At 38.2% G+C, this 19,268-nt stretch overlaps 1 pseudogene; it reads left to right on the top strand.

The window, feature by feature from the left end:
• Positions 1-663: 663 nt before the first annotated feature.
• The window catches only part of LOC149157846 (uncharacterized protein At2g39910-like), a 51,884-nt pseudogene continuing 33,279 nt past the window's right edge, over positions 664-19,268 (top strand).

The following is a 19,268-nucleotide window of genomic DNA, read 5'->3' as shown; positions in this document are numbered from 1 at the left end:
TTATGATACTCAAATGTGAAAAATGAAACCTTTAAATACTCTACCATCAATGAAATTAGAGTTGACTATACGTTTCTTCAATGATAAAGAGATAAAATGTTCAAATAATCAATGCCAATGACTGTGACTAATTATGACAATATTGGCTTTTCCATTTCTAGACACTGACTGTAAGAATACTGAAATTAAAACTCATAAAGAGAGACCAGAGAAGAATCAAGTTATAGAAAAGGGAATTAACTTCAAAATAAAATGAAAATGGCAATCAACAAAACCAAACTACCCTTCATTATTGGAGAAACTAACTATTTACAATAGTTGACGAGAATGGGAGGAGAAAGCCATACGGAAACCTATCCCTTTCTATAATCCCCCATCTCAACTCAATTATTGTTCGTTTTCCTTACTTTGGAAATTCAAAAAGATGTCGAAAAATGCTCATTGGCCCCCCCCTTTTTTTTACTACAGTCCAACGAATTACATCACCCATGTCTAGACTATCATCAGTATGCAGCTATAGAGGTACCCTTAATGCCATCTATTTGTGGAGGCAAATGTGATGCAAGATGTGACTCGTATTGAAACTTTGCTCCCTTAATTGTTGAAGTAAATATCATGCTTTATTATTGTAGTTTGGGCCTTGCTTTTTTTTGTACATAAGAGATGGTTGTGAGGTTTCAATATTGAGCCATATCTTGAATGAGTGGTGTAGCTTTGGTATTCATAAAAAGGAGTTTAATCCATGCCTAGAGAAATGTGTTTCATACCCAAACATTGTCAGACATGTTTTCAATCTTGAAGGATCGGAGTTTTCAAAGACTCAGAAACACAAAAGGCAGTTTTGGCTCAAATAGATGTGAAACTAAAGAAAAATAACAACGAAGACCAAAAGAGGCCTGCACAGATTCAAAGATTCAAAGGGATGGCTAGTTGAAGACTCTTTCAGAATACTGGAAATATTGTCTTGAACCCAACAAAATCATTCTGATGGGAAAAGTGCAGAAATAAAATCTTCTCTAGAGTCTCTTTTGCCAGTCAAGGATGGGCAGTGGTTGTTGAAAGACACTATAGAAACACAAAAAATAACATGCTTATTTCTTTGTTATGCAACACTAGCTTCATCCAATGCCAACATGGTAGCCCTGATGTCATGGATTCCAAAACAAATTGCAGGTTGTTGCAGCTGAGACAATTAGAGACTTATCAGAGGCTGTTTATTCTGATCCTGAGAAAAACCCATTGAATGTTCTTGGAAATTATTCAATCTCATACATTGACAAGGGTTTGGATTTGACAAAAATAGGGTTCGAAAAGAGATTAGTCGAAGAGTTAATACCCATAATATTTCCGATGATAAAATATGCCATTAAAAGTAGTTGCAGTAATTTTAAGGACGATGAATTGGATGCAGACTTTCACAGTGCATCAATAACTCCTTCAGTGATAACATCACACCAGATTGTTGGTGTTTGAAACGGATTCAACATCCATATATAGGACCATTATGTACATTGGTTATCCCTTGTGTATTGACAACCTTAAATCATTAGTGTCGTGAAGTGAAGGGTCAAGGTATGATAGATCTTGTCCATTTAGCAAAGAATCTGAATTCTGCTGAGCTCTTTTGGTACAAGGATGTGATACTCGATGCAACTTGCTAGAATATATCTGGTAGTGAACAACTTTGGAAATCCGTAGTTGAAATGTCTGTGACACTTGTCACTTGTATTGAGGGGAGGAACCCTCGTGGACATTGGTATGGAGAAATATTCAATGAAATGCTTGGAGAGATGGAGAGGCATACTGGAGATAAGGAACGCCACACTGTATGGCTCCAGCATATTGAGCCACTGATTGAGGGAATGGGATTGGTTATCCTAGCTTATTTCAGGCGTTTATTTCCCCTTTTCTTTCATTGGTTGCATGCAAAGGATGATGCCACAGTGATACTGGTTATTCAAAGGATTCTCACCATCACTAAGCTGACGTGGATGCATAATACCCCATATGTGGAAAGGTTGGTGGAAGAACTAGTGCTTGCATACAAGGGATCATCGGCACAGAAATACGGTTCTGATATTCATACTTCTGTTATTCAAGTCTTGGGAGTTCTTCAGTTATGCAAAGGGATGCAGGTTTGTGTCCAGATGATTCAAAAGGGATTCTAATTCGACATTCTCATGCATATTCACCTTGTCGAAACGTATGCGAAGTCTGGTGAGTCGGTAGTTGTAGGTGAAGCATTTGAATCCCTGAGCGAAATTTGTTCTCGTGGAATACAATGATGGCGAGGCACTTCAAGTCCGGGAGAATTGAGGAGGCACAACAATAATTTGACAAATGCCTAAGCGAGATGTGGTATCTTGGACCACTGCGATATCTTGGTTATGCACACAAAGGGAATGGGGAGGAAGATTTGAGATTCATTGTTATTTGCATTTCCAAATTCCTGTAGCAAATGCAATCATCAAAGATTCTCAAAAGCTGAAGGCTGACAATGCAGAAAAGTGATGGTGTTTCAAATCCTAGGTCTGGGCATTGCAAAGATTGCGCAGGGTTTTGATGGAACCTCTTCTAGGCATTCAAGGTTTTGTGCATTTGGTACCCATGCAGATGGTCACTGCTCTTGCGAGGCTTATGTGATGACAAAAGAGACAAGCACACATGCAAGCATTTCATGCATAGTGATGCTTGCAGAGGCCTTGTTTGAGGTACCAGATGAGATTCCTCGATAATCAGTTGCTCTTTCATAGACAACGTCATTATCTCATGTCTCACCGCCAGCACCTGAGTCTGCTGTCAATTCATTCCCCATCAGGAATCACAAGAAACCTGAGAAAAATGAAAATGTAAATAATGAAGCAGCACAATGCTACATTTTCCTTGCAGAATATGAGGAAGGAGATAAATCCAGGTTTTTCCCTGTCACCATGAGCACCATGTGGCCTGTGTTGATAAATGACTAAAGGAAATACATAGAGTATGATAGAAAGTTCTAAATTTATGGTAAAATGGAGAAAAAATCATTATATTAGTCTTAAATGAAATCAGTGCCACATAATTTTTATAAAAAAATTAGCGGAGATTTGTGTCTAGTGGGCCATGGGTCTAGATTTTGAACCCGCTCTGATACCACGTGTAAGGCTCCATCCTAGGGTCCTCTAACAAAACTAAATTTCTCTAATTTTAGATATAATAAAACGGGAAATAATTTATTTCTATCTAAACTTTTAATTTATGATAATTTACCATTAAAAATTATTTTCCACAATTAAATAAGTAAACATTTCATTGCAATCACTTACACAAGTAATCTATAAACGGAGAAATACCTGTTTCAATAGCCTAGTTGAGATGCCCCTAAGCTCCTGATCCTGCTGGGATGCTCCTCTTGACTACCTGACTGGATTTACCTCCCAGCCAACTAGGAAGTATTTCCTAGCCCAGGAAACCTCCACAGGTTCCCTAGCCCTCCGAGCCCAAGTCCAACCAGATGTAGTGTGTCCAAGTTAAACAAATACTCTCCTTCTCTCCCTTCTCTTTTCTCCACCTTCCTCTCAAAACAAAATCCTCCAAAACCACAACCAAAACCAAAACCAAAACCAAGACCAAGGATCCCCTCTCCTCCCATCATCCTTTCCCTTTTATGCCCCCTTCTCTTCTCCACCTCAACCACCTATCATTAATGTCATAACTACCCCCTCATCCTTACATTTGACTTATCTTCTCCCAAGTAAATTTGAGAGGAAATTTTGGGGATGAGATATGAATATATAATTTGGTAATTAATTGGAGAGGACCATGTCTTCTCCCAAGTAAATCTGAGAGGATATTTTGGGGATGAGATACGAATATAAAATTTGTTAATTAATTGGAGAGGAGCATGTCTTACTTGGGGATGAGATATGAATATATAATTTGGTAATTAATTGGAGAGGACCATGTCTTCTCCTAAGTAAATTTGAGAGGACATTTTGGGGATGAGATATTAATATATAATTTGGTAATTAATTGGAGAGGGCCATGTCTTCTCCTAAGTAAATTTTAGAGGACATTTTGGGGATGAGATATGAATATATAATATGGTAATTAATTGGAGAGGACCATGTCTTCTCCCAAGTAAATTTGAGAGGAAATTTTGGGGATAATGATATTTAAATTGGAATAAATGGAAGGATACCATATCCTATCAAAATTTAAATTTGATGAGGTAAGTTGGAAATTGAATAAAAACAAAATTTATATCAGTAATAAATTTACAGTTTCACCAATGTAGGTACGTACCAATATTTCTTGATAATTATAAGTCAACATTTTAAGGTAATTTAAATAGTAGTAAAATTTGCATGATAAGATTAAGTAGCACATTACATTCAACTACAATATGGTAATGGTATCTGCTTTAATTTTCATGAAGCCCAACCCAGTGAATAACTATCGATCCTAGTGTACCAAGCACGAGGTACTTATTTCAGTCCATAAAGTAACCGCTTGAGTCTGCACACATGAGACACTTTGTTGAAGGTATAAAATCCTTCAGGTTGCTCAATATACAACTCTTCCTCAATCATGTCACTGAGGAATGTTGTATTTACATCCATCTGATGTATCTTCCATCCCATCTATTCTAATAGTGCTAGAATGGATCTGATTCATGAGTACCTTGATACAAGAGAAAAAGTCTCACTGTAAGCAATCCCCTCCACTCTATAATCCCCTCCACTTAGAGAATCCTCTGGAAACAAACCTGGCCTTGTGTTTCTCCACAATACCATCATATGCTTGCTTTACCTTGTAAAGAAATTTGGAACTCACCAATGACTTGTCTGTCAGTCTTGGGACCACTTCCCAAACACTGTTCCTAATAATGGAGTCATACTCCTCAACCATGGCATCAACCCAAACTAGTTTCGGCACTACTTCCTCAAAAGAGGATGGCTCAATCTCTACACTCCCACTCATTAGATCCATGTAGCTAGTGTACCTCTCTGGTGACCTCCTCTTCTTGCGATGTGATGTGGGTGCTCTCACATTCTCTCTAGAATCATGCAATAACCTATCAGCCTCTTTGGTGCACTTTCTCCAATCTCTTGAAGACTCTGCATGAGTGAGTGTTTCCACTCCCTGCTCCTCTACATGTGGATGCTCCACATCATCCTGAGGCTCCTCCTTTGGAGCTAAAATCTCCTCAACCACATGTATTTGAAGCTCCCTCTCAAGGGAAAATCTCGTGGCCTTCTCTTCATTGAACTTCACATATGTGCGAACCACTATCATCCTATTGGTTGGCAGGTACACCTAATAGTTGTGAGGTGTATCCGTGTACCCCACAAATATGCCCAACTCAGTAGTTTCCTCTAGATTTTTCCGTGCATCTTTAGTAACATGGTAGTAGAATGATGAACATTAATTAAACAATAATCATGAGAAGTAAGAAGCAGATAGATCATCAACATACAAGAAAGATATCAACATGCATGAACACCAGGATTTTGGGTGGAAACCCAATGCAGGAGAGAACCACCATTGTCGTTGTCTCTGTCTTCTTTTTAAGAAAAACTTCTTACAATCTTGTATTGGTGCAAACTCATACCAGTATGAAGGCACCCACTTGTAGAAGGATACAACCTTCTCTCATTCTCCAGAACCCACTGTAAGGGAGCTCTAAACCCGTGATATTGTTTACTGGCTACTACCGGAAGGGAGCTCCTACACCCTATACATATTTTCCAGCTACTACTGGAAGGAAGTGTTAAACACACAGATGGCAACAACATAATATTAAAGATAAGTAGGAGAGTACATCTATTATTTGACAATGATATACATTTATAGTACATTCATGTGACCGTTTGGTTCCACATCCCAAGGTCTCTTGGACTTCCTTAGTCTATTCGGCTTCCACACCAACCCTTAGAGGATTAGGTGTCCAACATTCCCCCCCCCTTAATCCGAAGGGTTATTTATGAGTCCAAGAAGAGAGATGTAATACAAAATGTGCAAAAATGCATAGCAGCACTAGGCTGAATGTTCTCTCTGAAATGTTGGTATAGAGGGAGGTGGTTTAAGGATGAAAAGCAACACTCGAATGCTTAGTGCAGCTCTCGGAACTCTTCCAAGTCTGGCATGAAGCTCAAGTCTTCTGCTAGAGGAAGTTCTCCTGATGTTATGAAGAGGGAAACCTTCAACCATGAAAGCGAGGTCTCACCCCATATAAAAGGGAGAACCTTAACTTGAAAAGGGAGGTCTCAACCTGTGATGGTTTAAGGATGACCAACAACTCTAGAGTGCTTAATGCAATTCCTAGAACTCTTCCAAAACTGGCAAGAAGTTGAAGTCTTTTACTAGAGGAAGTGTGCCCAACTCTTTGAAGAGGTATCACTGACTAAAGGCATGCTTAGGGGCATATTTGTCTTTGGATACAACTTTGAATCTGGTATGGCAAGTTGTGGCTCAGGCTCGCTTGATGTGGCTTTGAAGCTTGTAGATGACCATCATTTCCCCTCTTGTTAGATACAAGGTGAGATGATGGAGAAAAGTCAACTGCAAGATTGTTCAATACTCTAAAACAAGTTCGGACATGTGACTAGAATATCTTCTTGGCTGTTGATGCCCATTGCCAAGAAGCGATCCATCCAGGATGAATCTTTGTTCTTGCAGGAGGTTTATTTTTGAAGCATCTGTTTGAAGGATGACTAGTTTTATGACAATGCTTATATGGATGAATATCAAAATAGTGATCTTTCATATGGCCAACTCGGTCACAGTGTTGGAATTTCACAATCTGTTGTTGTTGCTGTGGAAGAGGAGAATAATATGGAACAACTGAAGGTGAACCGTCATGAAGGAATCCAGCACTCTGAAACTGCATGGGCTTTGAGTAGTCTAGAATATGAAAGGACACCTGCTTATCATATCCAATATCTATTCTATGCTTGTTGTGGACAAGCTCTTCCCAAGGTCTGATGACCAACTTGGGAAGTGCAGGCTGAATTTTTGCTTTTGCATGCAAATCTGTTGTTGCATTAGGCACTGAATCTGAATTTGCAACATTATTGACTTGCTATTTATGGGAGTCTGTTTCATTGTTCTGAACAGAAACAGGTTCAGAATGATGACTCCATTGTTGTAATTCTTCTTGCTGTAGCTGAGATTCAAGCTGCAAAAATTCAATCTTGTCTTGTGCATTTTGCAAACAAGTTCTAATGTCAACAAGAGAAATTTTGTTGATTCTTACTTTATCATGATCAGAGGAATGTATTAGAGTTTTTAAGAACTCTAATACTTCACCAATTAGAGCCATTTTTCAACAAATTAACCTCAAAAATTAGTAAAACAATGAGGACCTCAACGCACTCCAAACTCTAATACAATGCCAAGACAAAGAAGCTCTCAATAGTCTCCAATCTCCAAATTAGTTCAAATATTGAAAACCCCACATGCTATAACTCTTCTGCTAAACTAAACATGATGTCCATAAATAAGAATTTCACCACACAAGATATTGGTTGCACCAATCCTTTCCCCATCTAGCCCAATCATAGGATTTTAAGAGACAAATATATTAATATATAAAGCCAGATAAAAAGAGAAAGCGAACAATGCTTCGAACTATGGATTCAAAACCTCCATCGATGTAATGGAAATGGGAAAAGTGGCATTTGTGGTTTCTATGCTCTTTATACTTTTCTGTGGAGTTCCTAACAATTTTAAGTGACAAGCTTCACTGAATTCAACAAGATTAGCAGAGAAGACCTTCATCCCGACAATCACATATATTTATGGAGGACAACCGTCCAGCAAAACTCATACCGAGAGATATCGACATAGTATCAAATCTGGTTACATAAACCTCAGTCCAGCGTCATGGTGAGGATCAAAAATTTTGTGCAAAATCGATACAGCCCAACTTTCTCCTCAGGGCATACTGTGGCATTCAAGTAGTAAAATAAACATTTTCTCATACCTTTTCAACTTCTCATGGCATTGACTTGCTCCATTTGACTAATGAAACGACAAGGGTGTAATGCATTCATGAGTTGAACTCATTGCAGCGTGTTTCATGGCCCTCAAAAACTTTGAAAGAAGACGTTGCATATCAGATATGGAAATAGGTTTCCCTGGTACCTGACCACCTATTTTGTCTCTGCCAAATGTTGGAGTTGTTGGTCCTGACAATGTGTTGCCTCGAATTCTTTCAAATGATTCTTCACTTACAACATAATACAATTCTGGAGGAATGAAGCATAACGACTCTAGCTAATCCCGACAATGGAACTAGAAAAACACTTAGAGGAACACAACAATTATCCTGGAATAATTGTTCATAGCTCTTCCCATTAGAAGAGAACCTCAAGTAGCATTTTAGAGGAGGATGTGGGAAAACGCAATCACGTTGCTTCAGTTCTTGAAAATGGAATGGAGATGTCCCAAAACAGCTTTTACAACTCTCAGATGTCGAAGATGTGCTAAGCATAAGGCCTGTAGTCTGGTGAACAACTTATTAACAACACGTTCAAACAGAATCCAGTTCTCTATAATGCTATTGATTCATCAGGTGAAAGAGAAAATAGCCTACCAATGTTAGCAACCAAGAGTAGCCTTGTTCGTTCTCCCCTGTAGGAGTTTTGTCTCGGATGAATTCTAATGGAAAACGAATTCCCGAAAATGGCTATCTAGAAGGAGTCATGGCAAGTGGTAAAATCGGTATGAGCACGCTTTCTTCAAAGAATAGTTCATGTGTTTGACAGATTGATGAAACCATCTTTTAGAGATATCGATAGCCCAAGAGTGCCTATCGAATGAAGTGACAAATGCCTTGAAGTTTGAAATCCAACAAGAGAGCTTAGTCCTACACTAGCAACAACTTCTATGGAAGAAACTGATGATGTCTGGTGTCAAACACTACTCCGGTTACTTCAAATGAGGATTATCCTTATCATCAACGAACATCTGTGGGCTTGGTAGACAATCTATCTCCCACCAATGATTTTCCAGTTGCCACCAAGAGGCGTTTTGGAAGTCACCAAGATAAGATCTGACATACTAACAGAGAACAGTCTTCAACCACTACACAACAAAAAGAGTATGTTGATTTTGAAGAGAAGTTGAAACACATGATTTATCTTGCCAGCCTTTCACCATTGGTCACAATACCAATCCTAAAGACAACACTTGGATTATCTAGATCCAAAGAACGCTTGTTGTGAGTGCCTTGGTGGAAATGCAAAATGAGCGACAGGCTCAGGAAACAGTGAGAGAGATCAATTACAACACATTCATGATTGTAGGTATGCCGAGACCAGTTAGGGCCACAACAGCAGTAGCTGAGATGTTTCCTGACCATCCAGCACCCCCTAGGAGAAGAATACAGTGCTACTGGATAGAATCTAATGATCCAGATTGGAGAGTTGCTTTGAAGTTGAGCATTTCTCTGTGTAGAAGATTTCCTAAACGCAAATCATTCAACATTCATCACAGAAAAACAACACATACCACAAATCACTCTTCAAGGTAGAATCCAAAATATAAATGGTCGTGGCAGCAATTATGATGAGAAAACAAGGTATGACAACAATTTCAATGGGCGGAGGGCAGAACTGATACGCAGGTAAAGGCCACAGTAACGCTTTTGAGATTCGGGGTCCGTACCAGCAAAACATTAAGTGTCAGCATTCTGACAAGGTAGCAGTCGAGCAGAGAAAACTATCATGGGAATAATGCTTGGCTGAGAGAGGTTTCAGTCTGCAAAAGATGCACAACAGAGGGACAAATCTGATAGGAGTTACAGTACAGAAAATTAATTTGAGACCTACGCACCTGGGTATGAGGGAAAGATGTCAGTTTTTCTATATCAGGAAAATGGGCAAAGTTGCAAGACAAGCATGCACAGAAGGGCCACAAAAACAAGTGGCTCATAGTTGAGCAGGGCAGGATATCTGTTGCAAATAAAGTAATGGTGAGACTTCAATGTTTCTGCAATCTAAAATTCAAGAGTAACATTCTTGCAGGAGGAACACAAATTTTTCTATTTGGGGAAGTGTGTGCAGAGAATTTAGCTTTAGTTTAGCTGAGATGACATTCAAAAGTGCAACACTAATAGCATAAATTTGATGGATATAATTTCAGTCACGCAACAATAAAATATGTAGTGTAGCAAGATGACCAGAAATGCAACAAAATTGATAGGTAAAGAAAGACCACAAAAACCAAATTTAAGCAGGGCAGGAATACGCCTGCAGCTCTGATACCATGTTAAACACACACATGGCAGCAACAAAATATTAAAGATAAGCAAGAGAGTACATCTATTATTTGACAATGATATACATTTATAGTACATTCGTGTGACCATTGGGTTCCACATCCCAAGGTCTCTTGGACTTCCTTAGTCTATTCGGCTTCCACACCAACCCTTAGAGGATTAGGTGTCCAACAGGAAGCTTCGAATTCCTCACTGAAGGTTGAAACCCTCAACACATCTTGTGGACAACGATTCATAATATTTCATATTGGATCCACCTGAATCAAAATATCGAACTTTTAGGCCACATTTCATCATATTTTCAGACTGGACCCACTTCCATCATTAAGCCCAAACCAAGTAACAATTCTAAAACTAATCACTGAATCAAATCATCCAATCATAGTACCAATTGATAAACTAGAACACCAACAAATTAATCACTGAATCTTAATCAACCAATGCAACAGATCAATATTATATCAATACAAAACCACTCATTAATATACCAATCCATATATTGTTCATCATCACAGAAATCAAATTTTGTCACTGCAAACCCTGATCAAACATATGTTAGAATGTATACAATACTCTTGTGAATCATACCCACGTATGTGCGCGCTTCCCTTGAATATTATTTGTGTACAAGTCTCAAATTATTTATACATGTATGTGAATGATTGTAACATTGAATCAATCACTAAATCTTATATTGAATTCATCACAAATCACTGTTTGAAATATAGATCACCATATAGTAACATCATTACTAATCAAAATTCCACTCCATATCCAAATCAACCCAACTAGTATGGTCAAACAAAGATTATTATGAGAGAGACATCATCGAAAGACAACAACAAACATAACATAACTGATCAAATATCACCAACAAACCATACTGAAAAAACCCTACCATGTTGTAGATTCAAACTGCTTGTGTAATATGCTACAAAAAAGACTTGAATCTACTATACTCATCAGCGGAAATGAAAATTGATGAATGAAAACAATAAATAGAAAAGGAAGAATTTCAATCACACATAGCATAATATTTATCTAGGGAAGGCAACTACTCAAAACCCTAACTATCTATTTGCATTAACCAGAAGATATGAGAAGAAAATACAATGCTTTTCCAACCCGAATAATTCCTGCACAAGTACAATCGATCTCTCTGGTTCACAAGCCATATCAAGCCAACACTTATCCAATTCTGCCACCTACCAAGCCCCTACTTCCTTGTGCGATCCCTAAGGGAATTACCCTTTATTTATTGGGAAAATACCTCACCAGAATTGTGCAATCCATCATAGCCTTCTATTGATTGCATGCACCATTTGTACAACTCGGAAAATTATATAATTGCTAGTACACCATCCCTGAACTCTAATCTCAACTCAATATTCCTCTCAAACTACATGCATGAGTTATTTATGAGTGAACCTTCAGTTAACTAGTGGAGCAGTGAAGCAACACTGGAGCTGATCCCCACTACTAGACCTCCTACTAGTTCCTCCTACTATTTGAACTAGTTTGAATGACTATAAATCATTTAGACTGAGTTAATTAATTACAATTCAAAATATCTCAACTTGGACCCCTAAAACTTAGGAATCACTCTACATGACTCTAGATAGACTTCCAACTCAAATTTACTTAGCCAACTAAGTCAAATTAACTTAGTTAATTATTACAAGTTGCTATGAGAATATAATTTCAATTTATTCCTAATTTAATTAAAGGACACATTAAATTAGGATTTCTCGTTTCTATTCTTAACACTCCCTCTCAACAATAAAGGGATTATCTGCTACCCTGATCTTGCCTCTGTGAAACTTGAATTTTCATCTTGAGAAGGCCTTTGTCAAAATATTTGCATCCTGCTACTCTGTGGGAATGTACTCTAGCAACATTATTCTCTTCTGCACAAAATCTCGAAGATGATGATACCGGATATCAATATGCATAGACCGATCATGAAAATTTGTATTCTCAGAGAGTTTGATACAACTCTGATTGTCACAGTAAATCCAACAGTAAATCATTGTTGGATCCATCTGCTGACCAAACAAACCAGCAAGAATATTCCTCATATAGATAGCCTCATAGGTTGCTTGACTAGTAGCCATGTACTTTACTTCTGCTGAACTGAGTGCAACTTATCTTTGTTTTATGTTGTACCAAGAAACAACTCCTGACCCAATATGAAAGATCGCACTTGATGTGTTCTTCCTGTCGCATGGACACCCTGCCTAATCTGCATCAGTGATGCCTTGAAGCTTCACTCCCTTTGTCCGTCTGTACTAAAGACCAAATTGATTAGTGCCTCTAAGGTATCTCAACACATGTTTGGCTACCTTCCAATACAATTTGGTAGGATTAACCATAGCTTGACTAAGCTGGTTAACTGCATAACACATGTCCAGTCATGTGTTCACCAAATACATGAGTGAACGCACAAGTTGTCTGTAAATAGTAGCCTCCACTACTTCACCGGAAGTAGCATCCTTCTTCCTCCAGTTACCAACTAGAGGAGTCTTAATGGGTTTACCACTCTCCATGTGGAACTTCTTCAGTATCTCGTTGGCATACTTTCCCTGAGAGACAAACAATTCCTCATCTCCGTGCCATACTTCCATCCCCAAAAAGTAGTATATGAGCCCCAAGTCCTCTACTTTGAACTCTTTTGCAAGATCCTCTTTGCAAGACTTTATCATCCTATCATCATCGGTCATAATCAAATGGTTAACATATAAAACAATAATCAACAAATTACCTTCAACTACAATATGGTAATGGTATCTGATTCACTTTTGGTGAAGCCAAACCAGGTGAAATAACTATCGATCCTAGTGTACCAAGCATAGGGTACATGTTTCAGTCCATAAAGTGATCGCTTGAGTCTGCACACAAGTGACTCTCTGTTGAAGGTATAAAATCCTTCAAGATTCTCAATATACACCTCTTCCTCAATCATGTCACTGAGGAATGTTGTCTTTACATCCATATGATGTATCTTCCATCCCATCTATGCTGATAGTGCTAGAATGTTTCTGATTCATGAGTACCTTGCTACAAGAGAAAAAGTCTCATTGTAAGCAATCCCCTCCACCTTAGAGAATCCTTTGGAAACAAACCTGGCCTTGTGTTTCTCCACACTACCATCATCTATTTGCTTTACCTTGTAAACCAATTTGGAACTCACCATTGAATTTTCTTCCAGTCTTGGGACCACTTCCCAAACACTATTCCTGATAATGGAGTCATACTCCTCAACCATGGCATCAACCCAAACTAGTTTTTGCACTGCTTCCTCAAAAGAGGATGGCTCAATCTCTACACTCCCACTCATCAGATCCATGTAGCCAGTGTACCTCTCTGATGACCTCCTCTTCTTGCTATGTGATGTGGGTGCTCCCACATTCTCTCTAGCATCATGAAATAACCTATCAGCCCCTTTGGTGAACTTTCTCCCATTCCGGGAAGACTCTGTATGAGTGAGTGTTTCCACTCCCTGCTCCTCTACATGTGGATGCTCCACATCATCGTGAGGTTCCTCCTTTGGAGCTAAAATATCCTCAACCACATGTATCTGAAGCTCCCTCTCAATGGAACACCTCATGGCCGTCTCTTCATTGAACTTCACATCTCTGTGAACCACTGTCATCCTATTGGTTGGTAGGTAAGCCCGATAGTTGTGAGGTGTATCCCTGTACCCCACAAATATGCCCAACTCAGTTGTTGCCTCTAGATTTTTCCGTTCATCTTTGATAACATGGTAGTAAACTGATGAACATTAATTAAACAATAATCATGAGAAGTAAGAAGAAGATATATCATCAACACAAAAGAAAGATATCAACATGCATGAACACCAGGATTTTGGGTGGAAACCTAATGTGGGAGAAAACCACCCTTGTCCTTGTCTTTGTCTTCTTTTTAAGAAAAACTTCTTACAATATTGTATTGGTGCAAACTCATACTAGCATGAAGGCACCCACCTGTACAAGGGTACAACCTTCTCTCGTTCTCTAGCACCCACTGGAAGAGAGCTCCAAAGCCATGATCTTGTTTACCAACTACTACCATAAGGGAGCTCCTACACGTTCTACAAATTCTCCAACTACTACTAGAAGGAAGCTGCGACTTCCTCACTGAAGGTTGAAACCCTCAACACCTCTTCTGGACAACATTTCATAATATTTCATACTGGATCCACCTGAATCAAAACATCAAACTTTCAGGCCACATTTCATCATATTTTCAGACTGGACCCACCTCCATTATTAAGCCCAAACCAAGTAACAATTCTGTAACCAGTCACTGAATCAAATCATCCAATCATAGTACCAATTGAAGAAATACAACATCAACAAAGTAATCACTGAATCTTAATCAACCAATGCAACTGACCAATATCATATCAATACAAAATCACTCATTAATATACCAATCCATATATTGTTCATCATTGCAGAAACCAAATTTTCTCATTGCAAACCTTGATCAAAAATATGTTAGAATGTATACAATACTCTTGTGTATCATACCCATTTATGTGCACACTTCCCTTGAAGATTATTTGCGTACAAATCTAAAATTACTAATACATGAATCTGAATCACTGTAACATTGAATCAATCACTGAATCTTATACTGAATTCATCACAAATCATTGTTCGAAATATAGATCACCATATAGTAACATCATTACTAATCAAAATTCCACTCCATAACTAAATCAACCCAACTAGTATGGTCAAACAAACATTATTATGAGAGAGACATCATCGACAGCCAACAAAAAACATAACATAATTGATCAAATATCATCAACAAACCATACTGGAAAAACCCTAGAATTTTGTAGATTCAAACTGTTTGTGTAATATGCTACAACAAAAGACTTGAATCTGCTCTAGTCTTCAGCGGAAACTAAAAATGATCAATGAAAAAAATAAACAGAAAAGGAATAATTTCAATCGCGCATAACATAATATTTATATGGGGAAAGAAACTGCTCAAAACCATGACTATCTATATTGCATTAACCAAAATATTTGAGAAGAATATACAATGTTTTTCCAACCTGAATAATTCCTGCACAAGTACAATCTATCTCTATAGTTCACAAGCCAACTCAAGCCAACACTTAGCCAATTCTGCTGCCTGTGAAGCCCCTACTTCCTTGTGCAATCCCTAAGGGAGTTAGCCTTTTTAATTGGGAAAATCCCTCACCATAATTGAGCAATTCATCATATGTATTCTATTGATTGCATGCACCATTTGTACAACTCGGAAAATTATACAACTGATAGTACACCATCCCTGAACTCTAATCTCAACTCGTTCTTCATCAAAACTGACATGCGTGAGTTATTTATGAGTGAATATTCAGTTAACTAGTGGAGCAGTGAAGTTGCACTGAAGCCAATCCCCACTACTGGACCTCCTACTAGTTCCTCCAACTATTTGGACTAGTTTAAATGAATTTAACTCAGTTAGACTGAGTTAATTAATTACAATTCAAAATATCTCAACTTGGACCCCTAAAATTTAGGAATCACTCTACATGACTCTAGATAGACTTCCAAATCGAATTTACTTAGCCAACTAAGTCAAACTAACTTATTTAACTATTACAAGTTTCTATGAGAATAGAATTTCGATTTATTCATAATTTAATTCAAGGACACATTAAATTAGATTTCTTGTTTCTATTCTTAACACTCCCTCTCAACAAGAAATGTATTATCTGCTACCCCGATCCTCCCTCTGTGAAACTCAAATTTGCATCTTGACAAGGCCTTTGTCAAAATATCTACATCCTGCTGCTCTGTGGGAATGTACTCTAGCAACATGATTCTCCTCTACACAAAATATTGAAGATGATGATACGAGATATCAATATGCTTGGACTGATCATGAAAATCTGGATTTTGAGAGGATTTGATACAACTCTGATTATCACAGTAAATCATTTTTGGATACATCTACTAACCAAGCAAACTAATAAGAATATTCCTCATCCAAATAGTCTATATGTTGCTTGACTAGTAGCCATGTACTCTACTTCTACTGAACTGAGTGCAGTTGATCTTTGTTTCATGTTGTACCAAGAAACAACTCCTCACCCAATACCGACGATCCCACTTGATGTGTTCTTCCTGTTGGATTGAATCCCTGCCCAATCTGCATCATTGATGCCTTGAAGCTTCACTCCCTCTGTCCATTTGTACCAAAGACAAAACTGAGTAGTGCCTCCAAGGTATCTCAACACATCTTTGGCTACCTTCCAATACAATTTGGTAGGATTAATCGTAGCTTGACTAAGCTGGTTAAATGCATAACACATGTCCAGTCATGTGTTCTCAAAATACATGAGTAAACCCACAACTTTTATATAAATATTAGCCCCCACTACTTCACTGGAAGTATCATCCTCCTTCCTCCAGTTACCAGCTAGAGGAGTCTCCATGGGTTTACTGCTCTCCATGTGGAATTTCTCCAGTATCACATTTTCATATTTTCCCTGAGAGACAAACAATTCCTCATCTCCTTGCCATACTTCCATCCCCAGAAAGTAGTGCATGAAACCCAAGTCCTCCATTTCGAACTCTCTTGCAAGATCCTCTTTACAAGACTTGATCATCTTATCATCACGTGTCAGAATCGAATGGTTGACATACAAAACAATAATCAACAAATTACATTCAACTACAATATGGTAAAGGTATCTGCTTCACTTTTGTGGAAGCCCGACTCGGCGAAATAACTATCGATCCTAGTGTACCAAGCACGGGGTGCTTGTTTCAGTCCATAAAGTGATCGCTTGAGTCTACACACATGTGACTCTTTGTTGAAGGTATCAAATCCTTCAGGCTGCTCAATATACACCTTTTACTCAATCATGTCACTGAGGAATGTTGTCTTTACATCCATCTGATGTATCTTCCATCCCATCTATGATGATAGTGCTAGAATGGATCTGATTCATGAGTACCTTACTAGAAGAGCAAAAGCCTCACTGTAAGCAATCTCGTCCACCTCAGAGAATCCTCTGGAAACAAACCTGGCCTTGTGTTTCTCCACACTACCATTATCTTCTTGCTTTACCCTGTACAACAATTTGGAACTCACCACTGCCTTGTCTGCCAGTCTTGAGACCACTTCCTAGAAACTGTTCCTGATAATGGAGTCATAATCCTCAAACATGGCATCAACCCAAACTAGTTTCTTCATTGCTTCCTCAAAAGAGGATGGCTCAATATATACACTCCCACTCATCAGATCCGTGTAGCTAGTGTACCTCTCTGGTGACCTCCTCTTGCGATGTGATGTGGGTGCTCCCACATTCTCTCTAGCATCATGCAATAACCTATCAGCCTCTTTGGTGTGCTTTCTCCCATCTATGGAAGACTCTGCTTGAGTGAGTGTTTCCACTCCCTTCTCCTCTATATGTGGATGCTCCACATCATCCTAAGGTTCCTCCTTTGGAGTTAAAATATCATCAACCACATGTATCTGAAGCTCCCTCTCAAGGGAACATCTCATGACATTCTCTTCATTTAACTTCACATCTCTACGAACCACTGTCATCCTATTGGTTGGCAGGTACACCCGATAGCTATGAGGTGTATCCATGTACCCCACAAATATGCCCAACTCAGTTGTTGCCTCTAGTTTTTTCCGTGCATCTTTGGTAACATGGTAGTAGACTGATGAACATTAATTAAACAATAATCATGAGAAGTAGGAAGCAGATAGATCATCAACACAAAAAATATATCAACACACATGAACACCAAGATTTTGGGTGGAAACCCAATGTGGGAGAAAACCACCATTTTCGTTGTCTCTGTCTTCTTTTTAAGAAAAACTTCTTAGAATCTTGTATTGGTGGAAAATCATACCAGTATGAAGGCACCCACCTATAGAAGGCTACAACCTTCTCTCATTCTCTAGCACCCACTGGAAGGGAACTCCTACACCCTATACGAATTCTCCAACTACTATTGGAAGGAAGCTTCAACTTCCTCATTGAAGGTTGCAACCCTCAACACCTCTTGTGGACAACACTTCATAATATTTCATACTGGATCCACCCGAATCAAAACATCAAACTTTCAAGCCACATTTCATCATATTTTCAGACTGGACCCACTTCCATCATTAAGCCCAAACCAAGTAACAATTTTGAAACCAATCACTGAATCAAATCGTCCAATCATAGTACCAATTGAAGAACTACAACATCAACAAAGTAATCACTGAATCTTAATCAACCAATGCAATCGATCAATATCATATCAATACAAAACCACTCATTAATATATCAATCCATATATTGTTCATCATCACAGAAAACAAATTTTTTCATTGCAAACCCCGATCAAACATATGTTAGAATGTATACAATACTCTTGTGTATCATACCCACGTATGTGCATGCTTCCCCTGAAGATTATTTGCGTACAAATATCAAATTACTGATACCTGAATCTGAATCATTGTAACATTGAACAATCACTGAATCCTATACTGAATTCATCGCAAATCACTGTTCGAAATATAGATCACCATATAGTAACATCATTATTAATCAAAATTCCACTCCATAACCAAATCAACCCAACTAGTATGGTCAAACAAAGATTATTATGAGAGAGACATCGTTGACAAACAACAACAAACATAACATAACTAATCAAATATCATCAACAAGCCATACTAAAAAAGCCTAGCATGTTGTAGATTCAAACTTCTTATGTAATATGTTACAACAAAAGACTTGGATATACTCTACTCATGAGTGGAAACTAAAATTGATCAATGAAAAAAATAAACAGAAAAGGAAGAATTTCAATCACGCATAACATAATATTTATCTGGGGAAAGCAACTGTTCACAACCATGACTATCTATATTTCATTAATCAAAATATTTGAGATGAAAATACAATGCTTTTCCAACCTGAATAATTCTTGCACAAGTACAATCTATCTCTCTAGTTCACAAT

The sequence above is a fragment of the Pinus tabuliformis genome, chromosome 5_2 (assembly GCF_031772625.1).
Source record: "Pinus tabuliformis cultivar Carrire ecotype Pingquan chromosome 5_2, CPIR1, whole genome shotgun sequence".
NCBI classification, from domain to species: Eukaryota; Viridiplantae; Streptophyta; class Pinopsida; order Pinales; family Pinaceae; genus Pinus; species Pinus tabuliformis.
This window is presented reverse-complemented; position numbering and strand designations above follow the sequence as displayed.